The sequence below is a fragment of the Panthera onca genome, chromosome B1 (genome assembly GCF_046562875.1).
Source record: "Panthera onca isolate mPanOnc1 chromosome B1, mPanOnc1 haplotype 2, whole genome shotgun sequence".
Lineage (NCBI taxonomy): Eukaryota > Metazoa > Chordata > Mammalia > Carnivora > Felidae > Panthera > Panthera onca.
The window spans coordinates 176,252,706-176,266,744 of record NC_138342.1 but is presented as its reverse complement, the minus strand read 5'-3'; the positions used below and the strand labels follow the sequence as shown (position 1 = coordinate 176,266,744).

Sequence of the window (14,039 nt, the reverse complement as noted above, 5' to 3'; positions counted from 1 at the left end):
AGAATGAATTCTCTAAATCAGAATCTCTGCCTGTGGGAAAAACCTAAAGTTGTAAACCAACTACTACAGGACTATCCCTACATTGGATTGCCTAAACAGTCAATCATTGGCTAATGTTCCATAGTATCACTCTATAAATGGATTAAGACCTCATATATTGTCATACTATAAAAGATTTCTTTTCCTCCCTTCTTTCTCTCTCCAACCCTCCCTCCCCTCCCACCCAACACATACAGTTAATTCTTAACCTTTCAAGCAGAACTCGTACTAGGTATTGAAGGAAAGTTATGGAGTCTACACACAGAAATATATGTAGACATGGATTTTTTCATACCATTTCATAATATGGTTCATGGACCTCCTGATAGCTATTAACTGCTTAGTTCCAACTTAGCTCATAATCTACATTAAGAGCTGCCAAAATTCTACAGAAGGATCATAAAGGATAAAATTCTACAGAAGGTTCACAAAAGATTTTCCCTTCAATCCCCACTCCACCCTTTATGGGAGATAATCTTACAATCTCCCAAACATGGATCAGAATAGGGAATCTGAATAGACAGAAATCTCTAGAAACAGAAAATCAGCCTTTCTCTCATCTAGCTTCACTGATAGACACCAGTGGTGTTGTCACCTAACAAGAACACCCACAAGATACACTATCTTGAGTCAGGGCACCTGGCTAACTCAGTTGGTAGAGCACGTGACTCTTTATCTTGGCATTGTGAGTTTGAGCCCTGTGTTGGGTGCAGAGATTATGTAAAAATAAAATCTTTAACAACAACAAAAGAAATACTGTTGCCAAGATATACCAGCCTGAGAGATAGCTGTCAAGATAGCCATATTCATCTGGTAAGGGGGAGAAGGAAGAATAATTTATTTAATGACTTAAATTACAAGAAAACTTTTCACTTAATCGTGATCTATACCTACTCTACACAAAGGGATACTACCATCACTTGAATATACTTGAAGGGCCAAGTGCTGCAACAATCCTCAATACTGCCTTTAACTATAGTTAAACTGTATTTTCAGGAAAGGTGGATACTATTATAGCTGTATGGTTTCTTATACAATGTTCCTCTAGTACAATTTACTAATAAAGTGGGCCTCTGAAATTCACTGGTTTTGTTCCTTAGTGCTTAGGATAACACTAAGTCACAAATTAGCTAAGTTAAAAACTGTAGTGAAAAATGAATATTCAGGGCACAATGGTATTCGATGTTCTTTAAAAAAAATTTTTTTTTAATGTTTGTTTATTTTTGAGAGACAGAGAAGAGTATGAGCAGGGGAGGAGCAGAGAGAGACGGAGACAAAGAATGTGAAGCACGCTCCAGGCTCTGAGCCGTCAGCACAGAGCCTGATGTGGGGCTCAAACCCACAAGCTGTGAGATCATGACCTGAGCATCTGAAGTTGGACGCTTAACCGACTAAGCCACCCAGGCGCCCTTCAATGTTCTTTATTAAGTTGCACCCAGCAATTTTTCAAGTAGGAATAATACTTGAAAAACTTCAGCCTAAACAACTTAGCCATATTAAAGTGATAACAAATTCATATAAATCTTTATATTCATATTCACAGTCCCATAAACATATCCTGTTCTGTAGTATATAACAGGATATGTTTTTACATATGTATGCAAATGGTTGAGTGTCTGACTCTTGATTTTCACTCAGGTCATAATCTCGTGGTTTGTTAGATCAAGAACCACATCGGGTTCTATGCTGACAGTGTGAATCCTGCTTGGGATTCTCTCTCTGCCTCTCTCCCACTCATGCTCTCTCTCTCAAAAGTAAATAAATAAACACTTAAAAAATAAGTATGTATATTATGATCAATGTTAAGCTAACACACTTGAAGATTATACAAAATAATACATTCTAGGAAAAAAATTATTAAAACTGATTTAAGAAGGAATTACAAGAATTCATCATCTTAGTACTGTCAAGAAGAAATTAAATTAGAAGTTACAAACTGATTCTAAAAGTAAAAATGATATTATGGGGCTCCTGGATGGTTCAGTTGGTTAAGCATACAACTCCTGATTTCAGTTCAGGTGATGATCTCACAATTGTGAGATCGAGCCCCATGTTGGGTTCAGCACGGAATGTGGAGCTTGCTTGGGATTCTCTCTCTGCCCCTCCCCTGCTCGTGCTCTCTCTCTCTCAAATAAACTTAAAAAATAAAAAAATTAAAGTAAAAATGATATTAATATATCACAAACCATCTGAGTTCACCCCAGAAATGCAAGGGAGATTTATCAATAGGAAATATGTACATCTCATTTACTACATAAACCTTTTAAAAGTATTTTGCCTATACACTAAAAAAGAAAAATCAAGTGATTCTCTCAATAGACTATGATTATCTCATAGACTTATGATTTTTTTTTTTAAAAACATCTTAGGAAAGAGGAAGCGACAGAGAAATTGGTAACGAACACCAAAAATTTATAGCAAATTGCTAAATATCAGGAGCACTACCTTTTCAATTAAGAATAAAATAAGAATGCCTTTGTTTCCTTTATCTCTGCTTCCCTGTAACAGTGGGCTGGTGGTGCTCACAAGGGCAAATGGCAAGAAATAAAAGGTATAAAGGCAAGTTAAAGGGAAAAAAGAAAAGGGCTTGGGAATTTCTGGGAGTAAAAGAGTGTTTCAGCTTGTAAGAGAAAACTTAGATGAAGTTTTAGATGAAGAATGAATTTTACTTAGAAAGGCAAAAAAATCATAATGTTTCAAATTTTGGTTCTACCATTAATTAACAATGTTATATTAGGCAAAATGCCTAACTTCTCTGAGACTGATAATATCAATAATATTTCACATGGTTGTAGCACCTGTATGCTATAATGGACACAATTAACTATTTGTATATTCCTAAAGTCTATCCTATGGAACCAAGTTACACTATTTGTCAAGAAACACGGGACTGCAAAGATAACCTGCTTAGAAGTCAAGTGATGTTGGTTCTAATACTAGCTCTTAATAGCTCTCTAATACTAGCAACTACTCAACTAACCTCCAACAATTCACTAACTTCTGCAGTGTGTTACTCTGTGTGCATTATGAATTGTATTACATTTTTCAGGGACAAGTAATGGCCAAAGAATAGATATCTTTTATGCCAAATAGTCAGGCTAAATATTTGATCCTCTTGAAGTCCATTTTAGAAGAATATTTGTATTGGGTTTCCGAAGACCATCATCAAACATTAAGGACTTGCATGTTTGGGAGATTAGAGATTACTAAATAAACCTGCAAAATCTTTAACCTGATTGTCAAAGAGTCTTAATAACAGAACCTGTTTCAAGTGAAAAACTTAGCCTTAGAGTTTCTTTAATGAGACTCAACTGCTATCAGTTGAGTCCTTATACAAGGTAACTCAGGATGACTGCAGATACACAAAAGCATTAATGAGAAAGTTTTTTTTCAGTTCTCTTTCAAACTTTTGTATGAATCAGCTTGTTATTAATTTATCTTTAAAATCTCTAAAACTTTGCTGTTCTTTAACAACAACAAAAGCAATGCCTCAGTTTCAGGATTTTCTGGCAAATAATACTGTTCTAACTTATTTTTACACTTACCTTCTATTTGTGCCAAATAATACTGACTTCCTATTCATTTTCCATCCCAAAATATACTTAAGTAAAAAATAAGTCTACTTTAGAATATTACAGAAGTTACTGTAATGATGATATGCAGATATGGCAAAGATCATTCATTCCTCTTCTAGTAATCTCAAAAAAGAGTTCCTGATGAATAAAGAATACTCTCAGAACTTAAGTCACAAAAGTAATTTCTGAGTTCTTCTGCAGAGTTCTAAATGGTTCAGACTAAGAATTATTTGATAAGCAAATGGTTAAATCAGATCACACATATGATAAACTGCATATACAATTAGTGAAATTAAGCCAAGAATCCCTTAGTTAAGACTATATAATGGAGAAATAAAATACATTTTTGTCATATCTTTCATTTTACAGATCAGGGATTGGCAAACGCTGGCCCACTATTAGTTTTCATAGGGACTGAAATTTAAATGGAAAAAAGTCAGGAATAGTATTTGTCGCTTAAAAAATTATCTGCAACTCAAATTTAAGGGTCCATGGTAAGTAAATTTTACTGGGACACAGCCACACCAATTTATCTATTGTCTATGGCTGCTTTACTATTAGAAAAGCATAGCTGAGTAAATGTGACAGACACTCTGGGGCCCACAGACTAAAATATTTACTACCTAGCCCTTTACAGAAAGAGTTTGCCAACCCCTGTCAGAGATGAAGCAACACAACTAATTGGGACAATAAAAACTAGGTCTTATGACTTCCATTTCAGGGCTCTTTCTCCCATACTCCCATTGTCTCAATTATCTCTCTACTGTATTATGAATTTTAAAGTGAGTGAATCCCTACTCACTTTGCTTCTCTGCATCTTGCCCAACAGCATTTAAACAGGCTCAAACCTGATCATTTCAAAACCAAAATAGGATTCTACCAGGGTTATACATGTCTTTATCTAGATCACCTTACTTCCTCCTCAATCTACTTTGATTTTCAACTCCACCTCAACAGCAATCTTCAGTTACCTTTTTCACATCAGTCTCTCACTCACGTAAGCACACTTCTGGCTCATAACTTACTTGGCCTGTTTACATTTGATACTCTTGACCAATCTGCCCCACTCTTCCCTGATTGCTGTGACTTCATAATCCTGATTTCAGGTGGTCCTTTCTCAGTCTCTTAATAATTCAACACTAAAACATTATTGTTTTAATGTTTCCTTCTATAAGGGAAATAAGAGAATATTCTCTTTGAAGATTTTTTTAGTAGTATTTATCAAACTAATTTTAGCCAACAACAAAAACAAAATCTTGTGGTTTTAATTTGCATTTCTTTCATTACTAGTGAGGTTGAGTCATTTTTTTTCCTGTCACTTGTTCCTCCTATCTTTTTCTCCATTTTTTCTTTTTTACAAGTAAGATGGTTTTTAATGATTTGTAAGGATTTTATACACAGAGATATTAGTTTTTGTCTGTCATAATAAAGGTTGCAGTATTTTTGTCTTAATTTCATTTATGGCATTTGTATCCCATAGCAAAATTTTAATTTTTGTGTAGTTTAATTTCTCAACCTTTTATTACACTGGATTTTTATCTTAACACCATCAGTGTAGGAGAGTTCCAGTTGTTCCATATTTTCAACTCACATAATACTGGCCCAGACTTTAATTCCTGCCGATTCGGCATTTGCCGATCTGCAAATGCTATCTCACTGTGGTTAGTTTGCATTTGTCTGATTTTTCATAAGACTGTGTATATTTATTGGTCATTTGTGTTTTCAAACCCGTGAAATGCCTGTTCATGTTTTTTACCCACTTTTTTATGAGGCTATTTATTCTACTCTATGTATTTGCCAAAAAAAAAAAAACTTTTTTTTTTTTTTTTAAATTTTCTTAACGTTTATTTATTTTTGAGACAGAGAGAGACAGAGCATGAATGTGGGGAGGGTCAGAGAGAGAGGGAGACACAGAATCTGAAACAGGCTCCAGGCTCTGAGCTGTCAGCACAGAGCCCGATGCAGGGCTTGAACTCATGGACTGTGAGATCATGACCTGAGCCGAAGTCGGCCACTTAACCGACTGAGCCACCCAGGCGCCCCCAAAAAAAAATCTTTTTGAGATATGAGCACTTCATCAATCATATTTGTTGCAAATAATTTCCCCTCACTTTTTAAACTTATCTTTTCACTTTTTTGAAAAATATTTAATGTGGTTGAATTTATACACTTTTTCCTTATATTTTGTTTTTGCTTTTGATAAACTTTAATAATTCTCCCCAAGATCATAAAGAATATCCTCTCTATTCTCTTCTATGAAAAGTTTTATAGTTTTGCCTTTTACCTTCAAGTCCTTAAATAACCTGAAATTCATGTTAGTCTGAGGTAAGAAGGGCTCAATTTTTCCATATGAGTATCCAGGGTAGCATTAGAAAAATCTTTCCTTTCCCTATTTATCTCTGGTATCTCTGACATTAATCAACTTTCCACATATGTATGATTTCTAGGCTCTCTGATCTGTTTTATTGGTGTCTTTCTGCATTCCTGCACCAACACCACACAATAATAAATCTTGATATATGTTAGGATAAAACCAAAAGAAAATAAAAAACAAATCTTGTTTTTTGAAACACCTTTGCTCTTACACACATATTTTAAAATAAGTTTGTCTAAAACATAAAAGACTCTTAAATATAGAGAACAAACAGAGGGTTGCTAGAGGGGCGGTGGGAGGGGGATGGGCTACATGGATAAGGGGCATTAAAGAATCTACTCCTGAAATCAGTGTTGCACTATGTGCTAACTAACTTGGATGTAAATAAATGAATAAATGAATAAATAAATGAATAAATAAATAAATAAATGTAAAATAAGTTTGTCTAATAAGAAATCTTGTTTAGGTTTTAACTGGAATTTCACTGATCTACTACTGATCAATGATATTGTTTTATGAGTCTTCCTCTCTTGAACATGGGTTATCTTCCTATTTATTCATGTCCTTTATATCTTTCAATAAAGATTTCTTTTTTCCACAAGGGTATAACATGTTTTAAAGAATTTATTGTAAGTTCTGGGGTGCCTGGGTGGCTGAGTCAGTTAAATGTCCAACTTCAGCTCAGGTCATGATCTCATGGTTCATGGTGTTTGAGTCCCACGTGAGGCTCTGTGCTGACATCTTGGAGCCTGCTTGGATCCTCTGTCTCCTTCTCTGTGCCCCTCCCTTGCTCTCTCTCTCTCTCTTTCAAAACTAAATAAACATTAAAAAAATAAAGGATTTATTCTAAGTTTGTCATAATTTTTAAATCACTACACATTATCTTTTTAAAAAGTTGTATTTTATTCACTGCTAATGTTTAAAGTGGTGTTCATGATAATGACAATATTTATCTGTAACACTTATTAGGAACCAGACACTTATCTAAGTGCTTTAGGTATATATTGATCCACTTAAACATCATATCCCTATAAGATTCCCTTATTTTAAATTAGGGAAAAAAGTGTAAGTTAAATAATGTGCCCAAGGACAGAAAGCTAGGAAGTGTTTGTTGGAATTTAAAGCCAGGCAGTCTGACATTGGCATGAATACACTCAATTGTTAGGGAAAATGACTTTCACTGAAACTGATTTCTGTACACTGCCAGCAACCTTGCTATGCTTCTATTGATTCTAATAATTTGTCTTCATGAACAATCATAACCTTTCTGAATGAGGAAGGGCATATTATAATGATTTTCAGCATGTTTCTTTTTTCCAATTATTATACCATTTATTTCTTGTGCTTGCCTTACTGCGCAGGCTAGAAGTTCTAACGTATGTCAAATATAAGTGATAATGGCAGGTGCCTTGGTCTTTTCCCTGAACCTAAAGGGGAAGTTTTAAATCTTTTACAATTGAATGACAAATTCTATTTTTTTTTTTTTTTTTGAAAGACATCCTGTATTGGTTAAATTTTCCTGGGTATAAAATTCTAGACTGACTGCTATTTTCTCTCAGCTCTCTTAAGATACTATCCCACTACTTCCTGTGACCCACTGCTCCTGTTAAGAAATCACCTCCAAAAGCAGTGTGGAGGTTCCTCAGAAAATTAAAAATAGACCTACCCTATGACCCAGCAATAGCACTGCTAGGAATTTACCCAAGGGATACAGGAGTACTGACGCATAGGGGCACTTGTACCCCAATGTTTATAGCAGCACTCTCAACAATAGCCAAATTGTGGAAAGAGCCTAAATGTCCATCAACTGATGAATAGATAAAGAAATTGTGGTTTATATACACAATGGAATACTACGTGGCAATGAGAAAGAATGAAATATGGCCTTTTGTAGCAACGTGGATGGAACTGGAGAGTGTGATGCTAAGTGAAATAAGCCATACAGAGAAAGACAGATACCATATGGTTTCACTCTTATGTGGATCTTGAGAAACTTAACAGAAACCCATGGAGGAGGGGAAGGAAAAAAAAAAAAAAGAGGTTAGAGTGGGAGAGAGCCAAAGCATAAGAGACTGTTAAAAACTGAGAACAAACTGAGGGTTGATGGGGGGTGGGAGGGAGGGGAGGGTGGGTGATGGGTATTGAGGAGGGCACCTTTTGGGATGAGCACTGGGTGTTGTATGGAAACCAATTTGACAATAAATTTCATATATTGAAAAAAAAAAAAAAAAGAAATCACCTCCAATATAATTGTCACTCATTTAAGGGCAAATCTTTTTTCTCTGACAGCTTTTAAAATCTCTTCATCTCTGGTGTTCTGCATTTTCATTATAATGTTCTAGTGTAAATATTTCATGGACTTGTATTTAAGATTTGGTATCTTTGACATTTTTGTGAAATTTTCTGCAACTTTATCTCTGAATATTGTTGTGGCATTGTTCTATTTCCTTAGAATAGAAATTTTAGTTACCTGTGTTTAAACTTCTACACCTTTATTTTTCATGTTTCTTAACACCTAATTCATGTATTTCATCTCTTTTTCCTAGGTTGCATTCTCAATAAAGTTGATTTAAAATCAATAGTTGATTTAACACACACACACACACACACACACACACAAAACAAAGAGTGATATAATATCTGGGTTACTTGCTTTAAAATTATCCAGTTAATAACTGCTGAAGCTTGAAAATGGGTACTTGGGGACTCATTATAGTATTCTATTTTCATATATTTTGGAACTTTCCAGAATAAAAACAGAAGCATAAAAGTGGCTAAATGTGCATAAATTATCTTTAAAAATTTGTTTTAATGTTAACTTATTTTTGAGAGAGAGAGAGAAACAAAGTGTGAGCAGGGTAGGGGCAGAGAGAAGGAGATACAGAATCCAAAGCAAACTCTAGGCTCTGAACTGTCAGCACAGAGCCTGATGTGGGGCTCGAACTCACAAACTGCAAGATCATGACCCGGGCCAAACTCAGACGGAGCCACCCAGGCACCCTGAAATTAGCTTTAAAAGAAATCGATAACGTTAGCTGTCTATGGAGAAAAGAATACTAGGTGGTTTAGGAATGTGGAGGAATTTATCAGTTTACATTTTTATTACCTTAAGTTTTATCTTCATAAATTTATAAACTCTTAAAAATGAAAATAATTTGTTCACTATTGCAACAAAAAATATAAAATACATAAGAATAAACTGAAGAAATGATCTGGGCTGATAGGAAGACTTCTAAAAACTCTGAAGGTCATAAAAGACTTGCTTAAAGAGGGAATGAGCATACTTTATTTTTGAGGAATACTTATTATGGTGAATATTTAAAATTGTCCTACATTAAGCCTCTAAAGTTGATTCAATCTTGAAATTGACAAAAATAATACTAAAGGTTATATGGAAAAGAAACAATCAAGGAAATTCTGAGAAAGTTACTGGAGGAAGAAAACTGGACTATTAAATATTATAATTTATTCAATAATTATAGCAATTATAATTAGCTGGGTAATATCACTCAATTAAATTTAGGTTTTATTAATGAGAGAGGATAGTAAATAATAGGCAATTTAAAACTGTAGTTATCGACACAAAAATAAACAATGGAATACCAGAGTCAGAAAAAAGACCAAAAGTCCCCAAGATTTTGCAGATGTTAATAATGGTATTTCAAATCAGTGAGGCAATCTACAGTATTCAAACAGAACCTAGCCATATGGAAAACAAAAACACAAATTTAAAACTACAATGAAATTTTTCATACCTCTCAGATCAGAAAATATTAAAGTCTGACAATATCAAATGCTTAAAAAGGTGCCAGAGCAAGTGGAACTCTCATATACTTCTGGTGACTGTGTAAACTGGTACTGTCACTTTAGAAAACAACTAGGCAGTATCTAGTAAGGTTGAAGATGTGGATTATCTTCTGACCTAGAAACTCCATTCTCTAGGTATGAATACTCAAGAAGCAATTCACAAAGTGTGATCCGAAAACTTCTGGGAGTCCTTAAGAGCATTTCAAGGTGTCAGCAGGTCCTCTTTTCCACCTACATATCTGTGAGGTCATATTATCTTCATATTCTTCAACCAAAACAACAAAAACTGCAGAAGACTAAATGCAGAAGCAAGTGTGAGAATTCACTTCTTTTTTTTTAAGTTTATTTATTTATCTATTTATTAAATGTTTGTTTATTTTTTAGGGGTGCCTTGGTGGCTCAGTCAGTTAAGTGTCCGACTTGGCTCAGGTCATGATCTTGTGGTTCTTGAGTTCGAACCCTGCATCGGGCTCTGTGCTGACAGATCAGAGCCTGGAAACTGCTTCAGATTCTGTGTCTCCTGTTCTCTCTCTGCCCCTCCCCCGGTTGCACTCTCTCTCTCAAAAATAAACATGCTGTCAGCGCAGAGCCTGATACTGGGCTTGAACTCATGAACTGTGAGATCATGACCTGAGCTGAAATCACAAGTCAACCAAGTGAGCCGTCCAGGGTGCCCCACACCTGATTTCTATTAGCCTGATTTGCAGTAATAGAAAACAACAGCACTTTTTTGGGAAATAGTTATTTTTCATTAAAATATTACTTATGTCAATATGATGGATGTGTTGCTATTTCTAAATGAAAAATTAGTATGGTTAAAAATTTCTTGCTTGTAACTAGGTACAGGAGATACAATCCTCATTAACAAAAGTTCTTTACGGTCTTAAATTTGAAGGGTGATTAAAGGGATCCTATATAAAGAATACATTTGGTTTTGTCCCAGCAAAGAGTTTCAAAAACCCTTGGAATGTCCTAAATGACAGGAGTGACTTTGTTATGCTAAAAGGTGACTCATGGTGGGCCCCTACATAGTTTCAAAATCGGGGCTGGTCACCAGAAAACCGTGTACGTGATTAGACAGCTAGGACTTTCAGTTGCTCCACCCGGGAGAAGGATTAAGAATGAGTTCAATCACATGTCCAATGATTTAATCAATTGCACCTCCTTAATAAAACCCCAATAAACACTGGACACTACAGCTCAAGGGAGCTTACTGATTGGTGAACGCAATGATGTGCTGTAAGTGTGATGCCTCCAGACTTCACGGAGGGAAGACATGGACTGTTAAGGACCCTCCCAGGACTGCATTCTATGTATGTCCTTTGTAATAAAACTAATTTTAAGTACAGTGCTTTTGAGTTCTGGGTGTTGTTCTAGTGAATTATTGAAACTGAGGGGGTTCGTGGGAACCTCTGAATTTGTAAGCAGTTGGTCACAGGTATGGGCGGCTTGGGGAACCACTTGCGACTGACATCTGAAGTAAGGACAGTTTTGCGGAAGACTTAGCTCTAATGGGAGTCTGACACTAAATACAGATGGTCAGCATTTGAACTCGATTGTATTGCACTGCAGTTAGGGTGGAAATGTCAAATTTTAAAACCAACATCTCTGACAACCATTATCCTAGAGAAGCTCCTGTACATGTACACCTAAAAGCAAACTGAGGAGTGTTCAGAGCAGCATTGTTGCTGATGTCCATCACTAACCAGCAGGATGAATAAACTGTGGTATACAACATGCCAGGGAATACAACATGAATGAAAATGAATCGACTACAGCTACATGAAACGTAATGTCAAAACAAGTTGTGAAAGAGTAAAGTAGGATGCCATTTATATGAAGTTTAAAAAATGCGAAACTGAACAACTTAGCAAAGAAGAAATATGATAGATAGCAGGCAAATCATCAGCTCAGTGTGTAACAACCTTGTTAGTTTCAAAGGAAAACTTTCAATTCTATACCAGGTGAACATATAAGTGAGGGTAGAAAAAAATACACACAGAGGGTTTAGACAAATTCGTGCTTCACATACCTACAGTAATATCCTCCCTCTTTCCGACCACTCATTCACGGGGTTTCGTTATGTGTGTATGACTGAAGACTGATATAACAATTGTCTTATATCATTTCTAGGCAACATATTTTTTTCAAATTTCAATGTTTCTGATTTCAGGACATTTATTAAAATCAATATGAATTTTTTAAAAATTAACAACTACCAATTATGAACTTTAATGTACTATTTACTATTTCCCCCACCAAAGATTACTATTAAGTTGACAATAGTATGCCAAAGTATGGCAATCTACAACAGAAAAAATATGATAGACATGTTACAAAACTGAGTGGCAGGCAGCTGAATGGTGCTAACAAAAAATATGTGACCACCAAACATTTGCTATTTTTCAATAATCCCAAAACTCTCCATTTAGCATTCCATACTGTAACTATTACACTTCATAAATTTCCTACAGTAAAAAACAAAAAATTCCTAAAGTATCAAACTGGCACTCATCCTGACCTAATACCCAGCCCATTACTGACAAAGAAAACAGAGGCCTGAATGTTTCAGGAGGAACTTGTACAACCAGAATTATATTACTATATTGAAACTTGGCTTTTAATGATTTATTTAAATGAGCTTAAAATTTTTTATCAACCTGAGTTCTTAACTTTATTAAAGAATAATAAATTTTAAAATAGTAATATAATTAGACTGTGTTCGTTCTAACTGGAACCATCTCAGTGTTCTAAAATTCACTGATTAGGTGAAATGTAGAGAAGGTGAAATCAAGTCTTTAATTTGACCACTGCTATCAAATGATTTAATAACAATTGGTAGACAAAGGATGCTTTGATCAAATATTGTTGTCTTTGATAGTTTTGGCTATATGAATATTCCAAATATGAAACTGGTATAGACAGAGATGATGACTGTGCAACCAGAATACAGCTGCTCGTATTGGTAAGACTGAAGTTTCACAACTCAGGTAACACCAGCAAAAACAGGACTTGGGTAGAAAGTTATAGAATCCTTAACTCTTTTACCCTGCCTGGCTCACATGATGTCAGTACTTGGGTAAGAGAAAGTCTTTGGCAGGTGTGCAAGGGTTAACATACATGCAAGTATTAACATATACCCTTTCTTAGAAAACTACTGGAAGATGTGCTTTGGGGTGGGAAAAAAAAGAATGAATCTAAAATAAAGATGACGTGGGATTAAAAAAAAAAAAAAAAGAATGAACCCAACCCAGAGTAGTGACCTTAGGATGGATGAAAGTGGCACACAATTTCTAGGAAACCCTCAGTGTAGACTGAAGCAGGACAATGGAGGGCTCCAGAACAGAATTCCCCACACACCTGGAACTAATATAACATTGTACATCAACTATACTTCAATTAAAAAAAAATTCTCTAACTTAAAAAGAAAAAGGAACTTATGTATCTCAGCACCCCAAAAACCATTACTGGCAAGTACTAGCACATTTGCAGAAAAAATGTTACATTTAAAAGCAGGCTAAAAAAGCTATTATTAATTCTAAGGAGAAAAGTTAGACAATCACAGTTGTAGAAAACAATACGTAGATCATAATAATGTGAGCACTGATTTCTAACAAAAAATTATAAATATGTTGGAAGGATGGAGGTAGGTAGTGAGATGGTGGTGGTTAGGAGTTATGTTCTTATCTACAATGACGACAAAATCAATGGATAATTTCTATCATTGATAAATCAAGAAACACTAGTAAAAGCATATTACCTAGAAGTGTGGAGGTGAATACCTAGGAAAGTAACTACAGAAGTTGAAGGTTGCTGCCCCTAGGAAGTATAACTAGGAACAGAAGAGAATGGGACAACAGACAACTGTCTTTCATTATATATATTTAGTATTATGACTTTTTGAAATTATGTGCAAGTAGCAATGCTTCTATCAGATGAACTACACTTTTTTGTTCTTGTTTTGTTTTTATCCTGCTTTGGTATCAGAATAGTACTAGCTTCATGGAATGATTTTGAATGTGTTCCCTCTATTTCACTATTTGTAAGATTTTGAGAAAAATTGTCATTAGTTATTTTCTTTAATGTTTGGTAGAATTCACCAATGAAATCATATGGTCTTGGGCTTTTCTGTGTTGGGAGGTTTTTGATTCCAAATTCAATTTTCATTCTTATTATAGGTATAAGAAGATTTCCTATTTCTTGGACTCAAGATTCATGACTCAGTCATGTTAACTTGTACATTT

General features: G+C 34.9%; 1 protein-coding gene across 4 annotated transcripts in view; it reads right to left on the bottom strand.

The window, feature by feature from the left end:
- TEX15 (testis expressed 15, meiosis and synapsis associated) overlaps positions 1–14,039 on the bottom strand; it is an 84,808-nt gene that overhangs the window by 64,662 nt on the left and 6,107 nt on the right. The window lies entirely within an intron of this gene.